Source organism: Chionomys nivalis, chromosome 2 (assembly GCF_950005125.1).
Source record: "Chionomys nivalis chromosome 2, mChiNiv1.1, whole genome shotgun sequence".
In the NCBI taxonomy this organism is placed as follows: domain Eukaryota; kingdom Metazoa; phylum Chordata; class Mammalia; order Rodentia; family Cricetidae; genus Chionomys; species Chionomys nivalis.
In genome coordinates this window covers 2,071,268-2,090,547 of record NC_080087.1, presented here as the reverse complement: position 1 = coordinate 2,090,547, position 19,280 = coordinate 2,071,268, and the positions used below count along the sequence as shown (strand labels likewise).

Below are 19,280 nucleotides of genomic sequence, written 5' to 3'. Positions count from 1 at the left end.
CAATAGCTGTTGGAATACTAGCCTAATGGGGCGTGGTCTATTTATCATTACAAAAGAGCTGAAACCCTGGGCACACTATCTTGGTTAAGGCAATTGGTTCATGCTCCGGCGACTAGGCTCCTTACCTGACGGTTGGTGTTTCCTCTGCTCTACCCACCTAAAAAAATATCCATTTAAATCATAACTGGCGTGGGATTGATTTGCGCATAAGGAAAGGGTAAATTGAAAGACCCCCGAAGAGGACCTTCCCTCAGAAGGAGACCCCTGGACCCAAGGATCAAGCAGAGACCACGGATGCAAACGGCAAGAGGTTTATTGGATGGACACAGGTACCTGCGGGCGGCAAAGTCTTTCGGAGGACTTGCGCGCCTGCAGACTGGGGAAGGGTCTTTTCATAGGAAAAAGGGCAGGCAGAAGCAGCGTACAGAAGCAGATGGATGGTTACAGGGATTTCATTGGTCAGTTTGAATGAGGCGATGGGTTCACTTGGGGACAAGTTCCTCAGGGACATGAAGATCTGATAATAGCTGACTTGGCTCTATCTAGGGTGCATGTGGTTTTCCCCAGAATTTTCCGTTCCCCTCCCAAGCCAGATAGATGTCTGACCACAGATATCCTGTTTGTCAGCCTAAGAGCACTGACCTTGCCCTGAACCTATACTTGTTTATGTAAAGGCCTTGCGAAATGGTGTTACAGCGGCTAAGCTGGGTTTAGGCAATGTAGCAGGGCTGGGGGGTCTTTCATTCCCCCATTTTCTTATATCATTGAGTAAAATCTTTTACTCAAAGTAGTTACGGGATCTCAGTCTCCTGTTGTTGTAATCTTTGATATTGATGGGTCAATACTAATGCTTGAATGACAGATAGTCTGTCCTTCATAAATTGGACCAAGCGGTTCAAGATGCAGGGTCCAAACAGGAGTATCAAAAGGAGGATAATCAAAGGACTCATCAAGGTGGATATTAGAGTGGTAAACCAGGGAGACTTATTAACCATCCTTCGAACCATCCTTGTTGTGCTTCAAACAGCTTTTGTCTCTGCTTTAACCTTTCCCTAAGTTTTGCCATGTTGTCCCTTACCAGCCCGGTGTGGTCTGCATAGAAGCAGCATTCTTCTTTGAGGGCTGCGCACAGTCCTCCTTCCTGTAGGAACAACATGTCCAATCCTCTCCTATTCTGGAAGACCACCTCCGAAAGGGAGGTCAGTGATTATTCAAGGGCACTAACCGGTCAAGCCGGCATTGCATGCCCAATAAGTTCCATTGGGGGCAGCTAGGTAATAAGATCCAGCAAACACCTTCTGGATTGAATTACACAAAGCCTGGTGGGTTATAGGGACATTTCCTATACAGAGCCCCTTTCCAGTGACCTCTGACAGGGTCAATCTGTGTTGAGGGTAGGAAGTGCAGCTAAGGGGTGCAGAGGTCTGATTAGAATAGTTACCTAGGACGGCCACTCCTTCATAGTAAGGGGGACTCGAAATCAGGCATAGCCATCATTCCTGGGTTTTACTGGGGTTGGTAAAATTGAGAACTAAATAGGCCCCTTGTACCAAGTTAAGCAGCCTATCCCCCGTCCCAGGGCGATGGGAAGGCAAGGCGGTAACAAGAGTCTTGCTGGTACTGGTATTGGTGGAGGGGGTCAGGGAGGTGTTGTGGGTTGCTGCTGGGGGTTAGGCTTATGTCGATTGGGAGGGTGGTTTTTGGTCCCCTATGACTGGGTTGGGGCCTACAGAGTGGGTCGTTGTTTCTACTTTAAGTTTGATTTTGAAAGTTAGTCCCCTATTTATTCTGTACCATTGGAGGCCCCAGGTGTAGCCCTGCTGCCATTCTGTGGCTCTTTTTCCTGAGTCCGTAAAGTCAATTCTGAGGGGCAGACAAGTTCCATTAGAGCATTGGAAGTTACCCCAGCCTTTCTTAGTGGAGGGGTCCCCACATCCCCCTTTGTAGTTGTTCGGCCACCATTCTAATGGTGGCCGATCCCAGCCCCGGGTGACCCTTATCTTGTCCCAACTGGATCGGGGGCCCCAGTAGGCATCCCCCGTTGTCTCACAACCCCATGCTGCACAGAACATCCTTTCATATCCCCCACATTTGTAAGCCTGGGCTTTAGTTCTACCGTCCTTGGGACATAAGAAAAAGTATGCTCCTGCTAATATGCATCTTCTTCTAGGGCTGGAGCAGCCTTCTACACCTTGGCCTCCTGAGGTGGGTTCCATGGTGGTGTCTAGTTTAGAATGGTCTGCATCGGCAATGTCCCAGGAATCCAGCCCCGCGGCTAGCTGGCAGAAGTCAGGTGTTAGAGTGGGCCACCAGGTGTTAAGTGCATGGTTGCCCTGAATTTCCCAAACAATCTCTCCGCTCTGGGACTGGACTTGCCACGTCAGAGTGTACACTTGATGTGGGCTCCCCTCTTGGGTCGCCATTCCCAGCCTCAGCAGGGCCCATATAATGATCAAGGGGCCCCACGGGTAAGTCTTATCTTTAAAAGATTTTGGGTGCACTGGACTTTCCATCCTGGAGTCGCAATCGGCTCCGCTTCTCCAGTAGCGTGGGCCACCTTGACGTGGGAGGCGTGGATACAGGCTGCAATGCTGTCAACTTTCAGGGCCGTTGGCGTGGTCAGGAGAACAGTGTAGGGCCCCTTCCACCAAAGTTCCAGGTTCTTAGTCTGGTGTCTGCGAACCCATACAGTTTCTCCTATTTGGAAGGGGTGCGGCACCACCGGCTTGTCTAGCTGCTCTCGGTAGGCTGCAGCAAGTGGTTTCCAGACTTCCCTTTGCACTATCTGCAATGCCTGTAAATGGACTTCCAGAGAAGGGGTGTTAACAAAATCAGCAATGTTTGAGTCAAAGAAGTTTATGAATGGGGGAGGGGCCCCATATAGTATCTCAAAAGGAGTCAGTCCATGGGGGCCCGGAGTGTTGTGGGCCCTATATAAGGCCAACGGCAAGAGAAGCACCCAGTCTTTAGAGCCAGTTGCAAGCGTTAATTTAGATAGTCTCCTTAATTGTTCTATTCATGCGCTCTACCTGTCCTGAACTCTGGGGTCTATAAGCACAATGTAATTTCCATTTGATCCCCAACAGCTTGGCCACCAACTGACTTCCCTGAGAGAAGAAGGTGGGCCCATTATCAGTACCCAGAACCTGAGGCATCCCGTACCTAGGGAAGATTTCTTCCAGCAGCTTTTTCGTCACCACCTTTGCTGTCTCATGTTTAGTGGGGAAAGTCTCCACCCATCCTGAAAAGGTGTCTATAAATACCAGGAGATATTTATATCCATAAAGTCCAGGTTTGACTTCGGTGAATCTAAGCTGCTGGTTTGGAGCAGGGACAGGGGGCAGAGCTCGGGGTCCCGCAGCACCGCCAGTCCATGGGACAGGAACAGGGCAACCGGGATAGGGGGTACGTGGGGCATGGAGAGGGAGGGCGGGGGAGCAAGGAGGGGGGGAGGGAAGCCATCAGCGGCCGAGGCGGGAGCAGCAAGCAGCCCAGGTACAGACAGATGTACATGGTGCCTGCCCCACCCCCACCCCTGGTGGACACAGGACACTCAGGAGGCACAAGGACCCCGGCCAGAGCCCGCCAGGCCCCTCTGCCCTACCCAGACGCTCACCCCACGTCTCCCCATGTGCCCTCTGCAGGCCCCTGACGGGACTCAGGATGCCACTGGGACTGGGTGCTCTCAGGGCCCGTTGCCTGCTGCCACATGGCCTGCCACTACTGCTCAGGCAACCACTCTGGGAGCGGCAGCCATTTCTGCCTGGGACTGGCTGCTCCCAGGGCCTGCTGTCTACAGCCGCGTGGCCCCCTACCAACATTTTGGGACCTATGGCATTTCTGTTGCCTACTGCCGCCAGGGATCTTAAAGCATTTTTTAAAAAATGATTTAATAAAAAAAGGGGGGGGCAGAACTGTTGAAGATAATGGAGAGACGAGTAGTCTCTGAGTTTGGCAAATTTGGTGATATCTCGACATGCAACAACATAAGCACTATAGGCACCACCACTTGCGGCTCCCAGCACTCTGCACCATGCAGACACAGCCCGGGCAGTGAAGTTATTCAGAGGCTGCCAGCAGGTTGTTGCAAGGATCAATTAGGACTTCTTAGAAATAGGCAGGAACACACTAAACTCTGTGATTGTCCACTGGCTCCCACCAAGCCAGGGAAGGACACACCACACCAGCCACAAATCTCAGTAAGCCACTCCACCGAGTTTGGGGACAGCAAGTCCCCACCTCACCTGCCAAGCCCAGCCAATCCTCTACACATGGGGAGAGCAGCCACGTGCACCAAGACACGCCACTCCTCCCCACCTGGAGACTTTGGCCCCTCACTCACCTTAGTCCACTGCTCATCCCATCTGTGAAGAGAAAACACTCACTAACCATGGTGCAGCTGCCAAGCTGATAAACTCTCTTTCCCTACAAGGGAGCCCAAGGGGCAGTGCAGGAGAGAGGCTGTAATTTCTTCAGGAAGCACTAAACCAGAAGCAAGGCTCCTGGAAGAACCCTCCCATTTGAATGCCGGGTGTGCTGGAGGCTCCCACTGGTTAGTGAGGTCAGAGTGAAAGAAACAATTGAGCAGAAAGGGACACAGCACAGCATTCCCAGCATTGGCTGCTAATCTAAGGACAGACCTATCCAAGATTGGCTGGAGATTTCAGTCAAATTCAATAGAAAGTGTCTTGCTAATGTAAAACAATGGGTTCAGTTTTAAAAGGAAGTATACAAATTCAGAAAGGAGCTATCAGACAATGTTGTACAAGAGGAATATTGGGTTAATAAAGAACATTATAAACAAAGTCCACAGCGGAGTTGGAATTGATATCCACACTTTCCACCCTTCTGTGAAAAGCCCTGGATTCTGAGGATCAGAAACAACACTTTTACAAAGGCCCTGACACCTCATATGCACTCCCAAGCATATTCACAAAATTAGACACAGAGCTCTGATGTTGCTCTATACATCAGGGCCTTAGAAGAACCTCCCAAAGCCTGGGCAGATAATCAAACTCAGAGAGCCCTAGTTTAAAGTATGTTCTAGAAGTTCTGCACTTTGCATTTGACATTTAGGTGTAAGGTCCATTTGGAGTTAATTTGCAGAGGTTGTAAATGGCATCTCATGTACTGTGAAATACACTAAGTATTATAAAGTAGGTAAAAGTACAAAACTAGTATAAAACTGATCTTCTAGCTGTTTAATTATCATTCTTAGAAGCTATTCTAATGCCATTAGAGGAACCAAAGGGTGGAAATATTTCTCTCATTTCTATACAAGATCAGTGAGGTACCTAGGAACAAAAGATATTTCTCAATCATTTATTGTCCTGTTCATGGAGGCCATGGAGAACCAAATCAATGAATTTGAATCATTATCAAGTCTACAAAAGGAGGATTGATGTGAGAAAGACTTCTTCAAGGCTTCAAAGGAAGCTACAACATAAAGCAAAGCTTTGGACTTATCCTCACATAGATGGACAACTGATGAGGATAATAGATTTGAAGAATCTGAGGTTCCTTCGAAGCACAAGTGACCTGTAAAGACTAGATGCTCAACTGACCTTGACAACACAGAAAGATTAATTTTTGCCACCTGCATCTGTCTTCAGTACTCAAGAAGAAATTTTAGTCAAAGTTTAAGAGGATTGGTAACAACACAACGCTTCACACAAAAACAGACATTAGATGCAACTCTACATAGGATGTTAGATAGCAAATCTCAGTTGTGGCAGGAGGTCCTTCCACTCCTCCAGCCAATAGCCGCTGAGATACCAGCCCATTGGGGCGTGGTCTCTTTCCCTTTAAAAAATCGGCTACTTCCCTCCTCGCTCTCTTTACTTCCTGCTGGGGTTGCGGCGACTAGACTTCTTCCTAATTGCGCAGAGGGCTGTTGTCTTGGACGGTGATCTGTAAGTTTTTTCCCCTTTAAATAAATACCACCCTATTAATCATAATTCCAAACTGCTGTGGGATTGTTTATGACTTACGCCTTCATCTGGCACCCAACGTTTGGTTTTAGGACGCCTCCTTCCCCCGCTCGGCTGCCGGCCGCCAGTTTGGCTGCGGGCTGTGCCTTGCAGCCTGTGCCTTGTGCGTGGAGCCAGCAGTTTAACATAAATCATCACGCAGTGGCTTTTCTTGCTGCAGTTCTTTATATTTTCCCTTTAGACATCTCAGATTGACTTCAAGTCCCCACGCAGGCTATCGTTTGCCTCCCTACATGGATTTAAACTCCACAGGCTTGCACAGTCTCTGCCCACGTGGTTTGCTCTTTTCTGAGTCATTTTCAAATCTCCCTTGCAAGCGCAGCTCTTAAGCAGCGCAAACCAGAGCACGTGGTTACTGGTTGCCGAAAGCTGCAACCCCTTGGGACGACTCTGTCACGTGGAGGCATACACGGCTTCCAGGTTACTCTTCTCTGCCCCTGGATTCTGGGTTTATGGTTCCGTGTACGGAATTGATTTAATTACATTTACTTTGTTGAGCAACGTGCATTTCCCAGTTTTTAACAAATACTAGGCGGACACAGAAACAGGACCCCGTTTTCGTTGCGACTTGGCAACAGCGCCACCTGCTGGATAATAGGTAATATGGCAGTTTTCGTTTCCAACACGAATTTTACTGTTTTGGTTACCAAAACAATGGGTTTTTTCATGCAAGGTTTATATGACTATGGGGATAACTTAATTTACTGGTTACTAGTTTTCAGTATTCTTTTGAATATTCTATCATTTAGGAAGATTATGGCACTCCTAAGAACCATATAATCTTTACTAGAAACTCATGCAGGTCAGGAGATTCAGGATTCAAAAGAGACAATAATAAAAAGACTTGAAATGACTGAAGAAATTATTGGAGCTGGTGAACAGAGTATGAAGGCACAAGGACAGGATGCAATGCCACCACCAGCCATTAGAACTGAATTACCCAGGGTTTTAGCGACATACCCTGTAATTCATTCTGACAAAGCTTCAACTTCTAAAGGCTCAAAGGAAGTCAGAGAAGCTAGATGGATGCCAATAGCAATGAATGATCTAAAAGAAATTAAGCAACCTATTGTTACCTTTGGCTTGCGCTCTGCATATGTTAAGGAAATGATAAGGACTTGGGCTTCTAATACTAGAACTACCCCCCACGATTTCCATCAGTTAGTGTCTGCAGTTTTAGATAATGGACCTTCCTTGATGTTTGGAATCTATTTCAGAGAAGAATCCAAACATATGGAACATCAAGGAAGAGCAAAAGGTATGGAGGTTTCCCAAGATCAAATCCTTGGTGCAGGAGAATATGCTGATCCACAGGTCCCAGCTCTTTATGACGATGAAGTACTGTGTCTATGTCACCAAGCAGCTTTAAATGCTTGGAATAGGCTACAAGATCCAGCAAAAAGAGTTGAATCATATACCAGAATTAGGCAGGGACAGAGAGAACCCTTTATTGACTTTTTGCAAAGATTAATTAAGGCTGTGGACACAGGGGTAACAGACCCAGAAGCTAGACGAATACTTCTTGAATCTCTAGCTTTTGACAATGCAAACACAGAATGCAAAAAGATAATTGGGCCTTTAAAGTTTAGATCAGCACCTGTGGATGAATGGATTCAGCATACAATGAATGTTGAGACGTTTAGCTATAATGATGAATCTTGGGTAGGAGAAGCGATTTCCAAAGCAATGAGGAGACATCAAAATGCCAGGTGTTTTAATTGTGATAAATTAGGACATCTGAAAAGGGATTGCAGGCAAAGGATTTCTAGGAATAATATCCCTTCTGGGAATGACAAAAATAGGAGACCTCAGCCTTCAGGTATATGTAGGAGATGCGGTAAAGGCCGACATTGGTCCAATGAATGCAGGTCCACAACAGACAGACAAGGCAACCCGATACCGTCAGGAAACTCCTTGAGGGGCCTCTCGCAGGCCCCCAAACCAACAGTGGCCCAGTCATTCCCAGTCACAGTGGAGAACGTGCCTCACCAAGAAAATTAAGAGCTCCAATTTCTGCTGTGAAAAATATTACTGGTCTAAATGATGTATTACGCATGGAGGATGAGTCAAAAAGCCAGTAGTACACAGTAAACGTATATTTTGGCAGACTTTTATTAACGATCAAAGACCAAAGCTAAGAGTCTGTATAAATGGCACTTTTATTGAAGGCTTATTAGACACAGGTGCGGATGTAAGTATCATTACTCCAGAATCTTGGCATCCGAATTGGCCTCTTCAAGAGGTAGATGTTCAGTTCCTGGGAATTGGAACCCTATCTCGTGTAAAACAAAGTACAAGATGGGTTGAATGCATAGGGCCTGAAGGGCATATAGGAAGACTAAGGCCATATATTGCCAATATTGCAATAAATTTATGGGGCCGTGACCTGCTACAGCAATGGAATACCCAGATTAACATTCCTGTAGTTTCAGGAACTCATAATTCTGGGAAGGATATGATATTATGGAAAAAGGTCACCAGCCATTCAGGCTGTACAAGAACATACAGCAAATACCAAACCTTTAGAGGTACCAACAGCCCTACCTTTAAAATGGCTAACTGAGAAGCCAATATGGATCAAACAGTGGCCTCTAGCTGAAGATAAATTACAGGCATTGGAACAGCTGGTGCAAGAGCAACTAGATGGTCACCATATTGAAGAATCAACCAGCCCTTGGAATTCTCCTGTGTTTGTTGTAAAAAAGAAAGCCGCTAAATGGAGAATGGTGACAGATTTAAGAGCTGTCAACAAGGTAATTCAACCTATGGGCCCACTACAATTTGGAATTCCTTTGCTTTCTCTATTACCAAAAGGATGGCCTCTTATAGTTACTGATTTGAAAGATTGTTTTTTCACTATACCGTTACAAGAAAAGAGAAAAATTTGCCTTCACAGTGCCTACTTATAATAATTCTCAACCTAGTAGGAGATATCAATGGACTATCCTCCCACAGGGTATGCTCAATAGTCCTATATTGTGCCAATATTTTGTAAGTAAGCCATTGGAAATAATTCGTAAACAATTCCCCAAGTCCATAATTTATCATTACATGGATGACATCTTGTTATCTGATTCAAATAAAGATACTTTAGAAAGGATGTTTGAAGAAGTCTTGCCTAGGTGGGGATTACAAATTGCCCCTGAAAAGATTCAAAGAGGAAATTCTATTAATTACCTAGGTTACAGAATAGAGTTAGAGAAAATTAAAATGCAAAGGCACAAATTAGGCGAGACCGGTTAAAGACTCTTAATGACTTCCAAAGATTGTTCAGAGACATTTCCAGTCTACGACCAGCTGTTGGGATAACACCTGATCTAATAGTTCATTTAAACAAAACCTTAGATGGTGATAAAGATTTGAATAGTCCAAGAAAACTGACAGCTGAAGCAGAAAAGGAACTGACAATGATTGAGGAAAAATTACAGGAGGCACATGTGGATAGGGTGAACCCAAATCTTAGCTGCATCCTAGTCATATTGCCTTCCAGAATTTCTCCTACAGGGATTCTAATGCAGAGGGAAGATATTATTTTAGAGTGGATGTTTATACCTAATAAACCAAGTAAAAAATTAAAAACTTATGTGGAAAAAGTCTCTGAATTAATTATAAAAGGTAAGCTGAGACTTCGTCAACTAGCAGGTATAGACCCAGCAGAAATTATAGTGCCTTTTACTACTGAAGAAATAAAAAGTTATGGGAAGACAATGAACCATGGCAAAGAGCTTGTGCTAATTTTTTTGGGAGAAATTAATAGCAAATATCCCAAAAGTGGTAGACTTAACCTCATAAAGAGAACTTCTTGGATTCTTCCTAGAATTGTACGTGATGCTCCAATAACTGGAGCCCTTACGTTCTATACTGACGCAAATAAATCAGGGAAAGCAGGTTACAAGTCAGATGAATTGAGTAAGGTGGAACAAAGCCCTTATAATTCTGTCCAGAGGGCAGAACTATATGCCATTCTTATGGTACTAAGGGATTTTAAAGAACCTCTTAATATAGTTAGATTCACAATATGCAGAAAGAGTTATCTTGCATATTGAAACCGCTGAATTTATACCAGATGACACAGAGTTGAATTCATTGTTTAACCAGGTACAAGACATAATCAGGAACAGGCTTTGTCCGATGTACATAACACACATCCGGTCGCATACAGGTCTGCCTGGTCCTCTAGCACAAGGCAACGCTGAGATTGATCAATTATTGATTGGAAGCGTGTTGCAGGCCTCAGAATTTCATAAGAAGCATCATGTCAATAGTAAAGGCCTAAAGAAAGAATTTTCCATTACTTGGCAACAAGCTAAGGACATTAAAAGAGATGTCCTACTTGTTCTTTCTATAATCAAACACCGTTGCCTGCAGGGAGTAACCCAAAGGGTACTAAAAGAAATGAAATCTGGCAGATGGATATGTTCCACTTTATGGAATTTGGTAAATTAAAATATGTACACCACACCATAGAAACGTATTCAGGTTTTCAATGGGCTACTGCCCTGAGCTCAGAAAAGGCTGATTCAGTAATCACACATCTATTGGAAGTTATGGCCATCATGGGAATACCTGCACAAATAAAGACAGACAATGGTCCAGCATATGTATCTAAGAAAATGAAACGCTTTTTTGCTTATTATAATATAAAACACATTACAGGTATACCACATAATCCCACAGGTCAGGCAGTTATAGAAAGATAAAATTGTATATGAAATAAATTCATCAACCAAATAAAACATTAAATCTAACAAATTCTTAACACAAAACACCCAGAAAATCTGGGAAAACATCAAAAGACCAAACCTAAGAATGATAGGGATAGAAGGAGAAGAACTCAAGCTCAAAGACACAGAAAACACATTCACCAACATCATACAAGAAAACTTTCCAAAATTAAAGAAGGATATCCCTACAAAGATAGAAGCTTACAGAACACAAGATAGACTGGATCAAAATAAAGTCCAATCACCATATAATAATTAAAAAACAGAATATTATGAGCTGCAAATGGAAAAGGTCAAGTAACAAAGAAAGGTAGACCTATCAGAATTACACCTGACTTCTCAATGGAAACCAAGAAAGCCAGAAGGCCCAGGTCAGATGTGATGCAGAAACTAAGAGACCACAGATGCAAGCACAGATATCTATACCCAGCAAACCTTTCAATCACCATCGATGGAGGTAACAAGATATTTCATGACAAAACCAGATATACATAATATATATCCACAAACCCAGCCTTACAGAAAGTACTAGAAGGAAAACCCGAACAAAGGAAGCTCACTTCAACAAAAAATCAAGCAACAGATAACCTCACATCAGCAAAACCCAAGGAAGGGAAACACACAAGCACATACCATTGAAAAAGAACAGGAATTAACAACCACTGGTCATTAATAGCCCTTAATATCAATGGAAGCAACTAACCTATAAAAGGACACAGGCTAAGAAAATGGATAGGAAAGCAAGATCTAGACTTCTGTTGTATACAAGAAACACACCTCAACCTCAAAGACAGACATTACCTCAGAGTAAAGGATTAGGAAAAGGTTTTCTGATTAAATGCACCTAAGAAACAAGAAGATGTAGCTATCCTAATATCTAACATTAGATTTCAAAATAAAATAAATCAGAAGAGATGCAGAAAGACAGTTTATACTCATAACAAGATAAATCTATCAAGCTGAAGTCTCAATCCTTAACATTTATGCCACTAATACAAGAGCACTCACATATGTAAAAGAAACATTACTAAAGCTTAAAATATACACAAAAATCCACACACTAAGAGTAGGAGACTTCTACATTCCAATAACCACAATGTTAGTTTGGTCTACCAGACAAAAAATTAACAGAGAAATAAGGAAACTAACAGATGTCATGAATGAAAAGGACTTAACAGACATGTACAGAACATTTCACCTAAACACAAAAGAATATACCTTCTTCTCAGCACCTAAGAACCTTCTCTAAAAATGTCCACATATGACATAGCAAAGCAAACATTCACAGATATGAAAAAATTGGAGTAACCCTATGTATCTTACTGGATCACCAAGGTTTAAAGTTAGAACTTAAAAACAACAATACTATCAGAAATCATACAAATTCATGGAAATTGAAGAGTAAACTACTGAACCACCCCTGGGTCAAGGAAGAAATAAAGAAAGAAATTAAAAACTTCCTAAAATTAAACAAAAATGAAGCCACAAAGTACCCAAACCTATGGGACACTATGAAAGCAGTGATAAGAGGAAAGTTCAAAGCACATAAAGAAAGTGCAGAAAGGTCACTAGACAAACTCTTATCCAAACTAATAAAAAAAAGCAGAGACAGAACATCCAAATTAATACAATCAGAAATGAAAAGGGATAAATGACAACAGACACTAAGGAAATCCAGAGAATCCTTAGATCATACTACAAAAACCTGTACTCCACAAAATTAGAAAACTATCATCAAAAACATCACAAACACGAATATCCCAGGGACAAATGGTTTTAATGCCAAATTCTATCAGAACTTCCTATACTCCTCAAAGTGTTCCCCATAATAGAACCAGAAGGAACATTGCCAAACTCTTTTTTTTTTGAGACTACAGTTACCCTGATCGGTTTTGGGATCACACAGACTCAACAAAAAAAGAGAATTAAAAAATAATCTCACTTATGAACATAGATATGCAAAAATACTCAATAAAATGCTAGCAAACTGAATCCAAGAACACATCAAAAAAATCCTTCATTATCAAGTCAGCTTCATCCCAGAGATGTAATGGTACAACATACAAAAATCTGTTAATATAATACATCATGTAAATAAACTGAAAGAAAAAACCGTATGACCATTTTACAAAATCTGATACCCCTTCATGATAAAGGTCTTGGAGAGATCAGGGGTATCTAAACAATATAAAAGTACCTGTCAGAATGGCTAAGTCCAAAAACACCAATGATAACATAAGCTGAAGAGGATGTGAAGTAACTGTTGGGATTGCAAACTTGTGCAACCACTTTCAAAATCACTATGGCCGTTTCACAGAAAACTGGAAATCAACCTACCCCAAAATCCAGAAATACCACTCTTGGAATTATAACAAAAAGACACACTATCATACTACAAAGATATATGTTCAACTATGTTCATAGAAGCATTTTTTTAATAGTCAGAACCTGGAAACACCCTGAATAACCCTCAACTGAAGAATGGATAAAGAAAATGTGGAACATTCACATAGTTAGATTACTACTCAGTGGTAAAAAACAAAGATATGTTAAATTATGCATGCAAATGGATGAAACTAGAAAACACCATCCTGAGTCAGGTAACTCAAACCCAAAAAGATGAATATGGTATTATGTACTCACTCAAAAGTGGATATTAGCTATAAACAAAGAATATTGACCCTATAGTTCATGATCCTAGAAGCTAAGTAACAAAGTGAACCCTAAGAAAAACATATAGATCCACTTGGAAATTCAAAATATACAAGATCAGCTGAAATAAAATGGGAACACAGGGATGGGGGAAAAAGAAAGGCAGAAGGAGACGAGAAGGAGGAAAGGGGAGGGTGAGGATAACTTGAGGAAATGGGATATCATTGAGATGGAGGAAGGTCAGAGATGAGAGCAAGGAAAGAGATATCTTGATTGAGGGAGCCATTATGGGGTTAGCAAGAAACATGACTCTAGTAAATTCCTAGGAATCCACAAGGATGACCCCAGATAAGACCCTAAGCAATAGAGGAGGGGGGACCTGAGCGAGCCTTGTCTTGTAGTCAGACTGATGAATAACTTAAATATCACCAAAGAACATTCATCCAGCAACAGATGGAAGCAGAGGCAGAGACACACATCACAGCTCTGGACTGATCTTTAAAAGTACAATTAAGAGTGGGAAGAGTGAGAATATGAGCAAAGAGGTATAGACCATGATGGATTCACCCACTGAAAAACAGTTTAACTGGGCTAATGGGAGCTCACCAACACCAGTCAGACTGGGAAGAAACCAGCATAGGTCCAAACTATTCCCTTGGAAAGTGGTTGACAGTGGTATGGCTGGAGAAGACTGATGGGCCACTGGGAGTGGCACCAGGATTTATCTCTACTGCTTGTACAGGCTGTTTGGGAAACTATTCTCTTTGGATGGATACCTTGCTCAGCCTAGATATAGTAGAGAGGGCCTTGGACCTTCCACAAAGCAATGTGCCTTACCTTCTCTAAGGAATGGATGGGTGGCTGCTTGTTTGTTCCCAGCTGCTCAGACCTGAAATAATGACAAAGAAACCATATTATTTGTGATGCTGTTTTGTAACATGAAGTGCCCGCATTGAAACAATTCAAAGAAAGCATAATAACATACAGTATCAAGATTCTCTGTGTATTTTCCATCTTTATGTGGCTTTAATTAAAATCTATTTCTTTTATATTTACTTTTTCTTTTTGAGACAAGTTCTATGTATATCTTTGTCCAGGAATGGCTCTGTAGACCAGGCTGCCCTTGAACTCAAAAAGATCTGCCCCAACAGTGCAGAGATTAAAGGTGTGTGCTACCACATCCAGAACTCACAGATATCTGTCTGTCCTGGCCTTCCAGGCATTGGGATTAAAGGTGTGTCCTGCCACACCTTAAAGTCACAGAGGTCAATCTACCTCTGCCCCTTGAAGTCACACAGGTCAAACTACTTCTGGCTCCCAAGTGTTGGGATTAAAAGTGTTGGGATTAAAGCTTAAAGCTTGACCTATGTACTCAGTTCTAGCACAGATCAATCTTCATTTATAAGCAACACTAAAAGACAGAGATACTGGAGGTCACTCATTAGCTGGTCTATTTTTCTTTCTCACAGACCAGTCAAGGCCCAGTCCTGAAGGAGTTACAGGACTACCTACCCAGCACTGAGCAGCAGAGGCAGGATTAGGTGTTTAAAGCAATTTTCAATTACATTGCATGAGGCAAGAACATTATGAGTTCATAGTCTCCCATGCTAGTATGGCAAAGCCTCCCCCTTGCCCAGGGAATTCACACTCAACAAAGATCAGAGGCCAAGGACCACTACACAGGCCACCACACAAACTAACAAAACCTGTCTGGTTCATGGTCCATTGCTTTCTAAGCAGCTAATAACAGCCAAACTGCTCTTCCTGGTGCTCCCTTCAGCAGAAAAAGAGAATCCTTTAAAGAACGGGTGCTCCTGATTACCAAGTAGAGTCCTTCATTAGCTAGGATCACCCATCTAGGCTTCAAGACATTACCAGTTAACCCACTGGGTGAACAGAGATCAAATATCTGAGAGGAAAAGTACTCCAGGTTTGTCCTTCCACACTATGGCGAGACAAGACCCTAATTTGTAGTTTAATAAAATCTTCTATTCTCCCAGAGCACTTCCTGCTCTTCCTCCAAGGCACAGGGTCCTATGTATACACATTCCATTATACACTCAATGTCCAGTGTAGCCAACCCTTTACTTCATAGCTGGGAGGTCCTGCAACCAAACACAGGTCACATTCAAACAATAACTGTTAAAAAGAGGCCATGGAGTCTCTCTCTCTCTGCTCTTTTGGGGTGCACATGGGTTTTGTCTCTCCTCTCTTTTCTCCTCTCTCTCCCTCTCTCCTGTAATAAATATTTTCTCAGCTCTCTCTCTCTTTCTGCTCTTTTAAGGTACACATGGGTTTTGTCTCTTCTCTCTTTTCTCTCTTCTCTCTCTCCCTCTCTCCTGCAATAAATATTTTATTCCTAAAAAAAAAAAGCCATGGATTAGAACACAATAAAGGATCCATGGGAACAGTTAGAAGCAAGACAGAAATTGTGAAACTAATGTAATTACAATATAAAAATATTACAGCTAAAAGGTTGTAACAAGCTTCATGGTCAGGTGCTCCAGAGGCTAGGGATCTGTATTAGAGCACACCAAATACAACTTACATCATTCTCTGAGGGTATACAATCATGTTAGGCAAGACCCACCCTTTTATCTAGTTGTAGTAGTTTGCTTGAAATACTGTAACGACGGTAATTTGGTTTAATAATAAGTTCAATTTTTATACAAATCCTTGAATGCATGGTTTGTGGTGTGTCTCTACTCATTACTAATGTCAACTACTGTCACAGCAGGAAAGTTTTCACCCTCGTTTTTGCCCATCCCTTTTTCTGTTGTGACTATGCTTGTTTTACAGTTGTTCAGTGAACTAAATTCTTACACCTAAGAAACCTCTGCAGCTCAGAAACTCCCTTTGTCCCCTGGAACTAAACATCAATGAATCACACCATTGCAGCTGGTGGTAGCAGAAAGTTAGAAACATTTTAATCATGCATTGCTAAATCAACAGCACTGTAGTTCTACCAGCTTTTAAACTATTTGAAACATTTATAAGACAAACTTGAAAGTAGACTGCAATATTCAGAACTTCTAGAAACCATATCGTCAGTTTTACCATTTGTCTTCCCACTGCACACCAAAAGCATGGCTGTTTGTACACTGAACAGTGATATAAAAAGCACAATATCCTACCATACCAGGACTGCAGAGTCTCCTTCTCCCCTGGAAATACATACACAGGGAGGATCAGAGTATGATATGGTTATAATCTTAAGAAATTATTGTGAATAGTTGAAGCAGGCTTTATGGCCATGTGTTACAGAAAATATGGTAAATTCATATACCATTAATTCTATTATCAATTATGCAATCCTACTTCACAGTTTAGCAGTGGAGTGCTACTCTACACAGGAGAAACCATTTACGAGCTCCACAAAATTAACTATAGAGGTATCGTAAACCTAAATGCTAAAAGTGATATGGTATTCAACCTCACTCTGCAAGTCGTGTCTATCCCTGTCTCTATCTTTGGCCAGCCTACCATGTGTCTCCCTGCCTGGGACCAGCTACTACTAGGGAACCAGCAGCCATCTCTGCCTGAGACTGGCTGCACTCAGGGCCCACTGACTGCCACCACATGTCCTGCCACCACCACTCAGGCCACCACTCTGGGACTGGCAGCCATTTATGACTGGGACTGGCTGCTCCCAGGGACCTGTGCCTGCCACCACATGTCCTGCCACAACCGCTCAGGCCACCACTCTGCCATTTCCGCCTATGACTGGCTGCTCCCAGGGCCTGCTGTGTGCCTCCACATGGCCCTCTACCACCATTTTGGGAACTACAGCTGCCTACTGCCGCCAGGGATCTTGCAGCATTTTTTTAAAAATTATAAAAAAAGTGAAGAACTTCTGAAGATACTGGAGAAACCAGTAGTCTCTGAGTTTGGTAAATTTGGTGATAGCTCTCCCCGTACGACAACATAAGCACGACAACATAAGGCACCACCATTTGTGGATCGCAGTGCTCTGCTCTGTGCAGACAAAGACCGGGCAAAGAAGTTATTCAGAGGCTGCCAGCAGGGTGTTGCAAGGATCACTTAGGACTACTTAGGACAAGGCAGAAACACATTAAACTCTGTGTTGTCCACTGGATCACAAACAGACAGGGGAAGACGCTCCACAACGGCCACAAGCCTCAGGAGGCCATTCAATCCTAGTTTTGGGACAGTGACCCCTCACAAGCCAAGACCAGTCACTCCTCTGAATGTGGGAAGAGCAGCCACGTGCACCAAGGCCGGCCACTCCTCCACACCTGAGAACATTGGCTCCTTACTCACCTTGGCCCACTGCTCCTCCCATCTGTGGAGAGCAAACAGTCACCATGGTACAGCTGCCAAGCTGATAAACTCTCTCTCCCAACAAGGGAGCCCAAGATACAGTGATTGAGAGAAATTTATTTCTTCAGGAAATGCGAAATTTCTTTCTTTTTTTTTTTTTTTTTTGGTTTTTCGAGACAGGGTTTCTCTGTGGTTTTGGAGCCTGTCCTGGAACTAGCTCTTGTAGACTAGGCTGGTCTCGAACTCACAGAGATCCGCCTGCCTCTGCCTCCCAAGTGCTGGGATTAAAAGCGTGCGCCACCACCGCCCAGTGCCAAATTCTTTTTTATGAGACTATAGTTACCCTGATCCCAAAACCACACAAAGACTCAACCAAGAAAGAGAATTAAAAAATAATCTCACTTATGAACATAGATATGCAAAAATACTCAATAAAAAGCTAGCAAACTGCTCCCTCTCCTCCTGCTGGCAACTCCCTCCTCCCTCACCCTCCTCGCCCCCCCACCAGCCCGCCCTCCCCACGGCCACCCCCCAATGCCGCACGTACCCCCTGCGCTGGCCCGGGAGCCCTAGGCACCCCAGTTCCGGTCCCGGGGACCGCCAGCTACGAGCCTGGGCGAGCGTCCTGTCTGTATTTCCCGGGCAGGCAGGCAGGCAGGAAGGAAGGAGCCCGGGCCTGCAGGCCGGGAATCATGGGAGACCGAGTCCTCCCGGACCGGTCTCGAACTACAGGAAAAATGGCCGCTGCCGGGAATCATGGGAGACGTAGTCCCGGACCGGGAACCGGGAGAGCGTCCACGGGCCCGGACACGCCCCGCGGGGACACCACACCCCGCCCCCGGAGCCCAGGCACCCCGGGTCCCCCAAGGACCCCAAGTGCCGGGTCACCCCAGCCCTGGCGACGCCCCACCCCCGGCGGCGCCCACCCCTAGCGATGCCCCACCTCTAGCCACGCCCTAAGCCTAGCCACGCCCTAACCCTTGTCCCCCAGGCCACCCTAAGTGCCTGCTGAGCCTCAGTGCCCAGCAACCCCGGCCCCACCCACTCCTGGCAACGTCCCACCCCTAGTGCCGCCCACCCTAGCAACGCCCCACCCCCCAGCCACGCCCTAACCCTAGGCCCGCCCTAACCCTAGCCCTGCCCTAACGCTGGCCCTGGAATTCATTCTGTGGATAAGGCTGGTCTCAAACTCAGAAAATCTGACTGCTTTAACCTCCTGAGTGCTGGGGTTAGAAGTGTGCACAGCAACCAAGCATCTGAAGGTGAATATCACCTAAAATGATCCCGATTAAAGACAGGTCTTTAATTTTAAAACCTTTAGAAAAATCCCTCATCAGTATACCCATTGGGTTTTAGTTAATTCCAGATGTAGTCAACTTGACTTCCAAGATTAGCCATCACAACAGCCAAGACAGAAGAAATAAGAAAAATTGTTATCTCCAGGAGACAGGGGAAGCATGGAAGTTATTTCCAAAACAATACTTTTCCAAAACAAAAGAAGCATGTGGATTTTACTAAGGGAGTTTCTACACATTTATGTAGAGTTCTGTCTATTCCTAAGCAGGTTCAGTTAACAAATGCATTTCTGAATATGATGACAATATAAAAGTGGAGATGTTTAGGGACATTATCA

The 19,280-nt window shown here is 43.9% G+C and overlaps 1 long non-coding RNA gene across 1 annotated transcript; it reads right to left on the bottom strand.

The window, feature by feature from the left end:
* Window positions 1-307: 307 nt before the first annotated feature.
* On the bottom strand, window positions 308-18,498 carry LOC130870383 (uncharacterized). The gene is made up of 3 exons (XR_009056702.1): window positions 18,195-18,498; window positions 14,204-14,255; window positions 308-2,805 (listed from the first exon to the last, which is right to left on the bottom strand). It is a non-coding gene; the product is annotated as an uncharacterized LOC130870383 (long non-coding RNA).
* Between the last annotated feature and the right edge of the window lie 782 nt (window positions 18,499-19,280).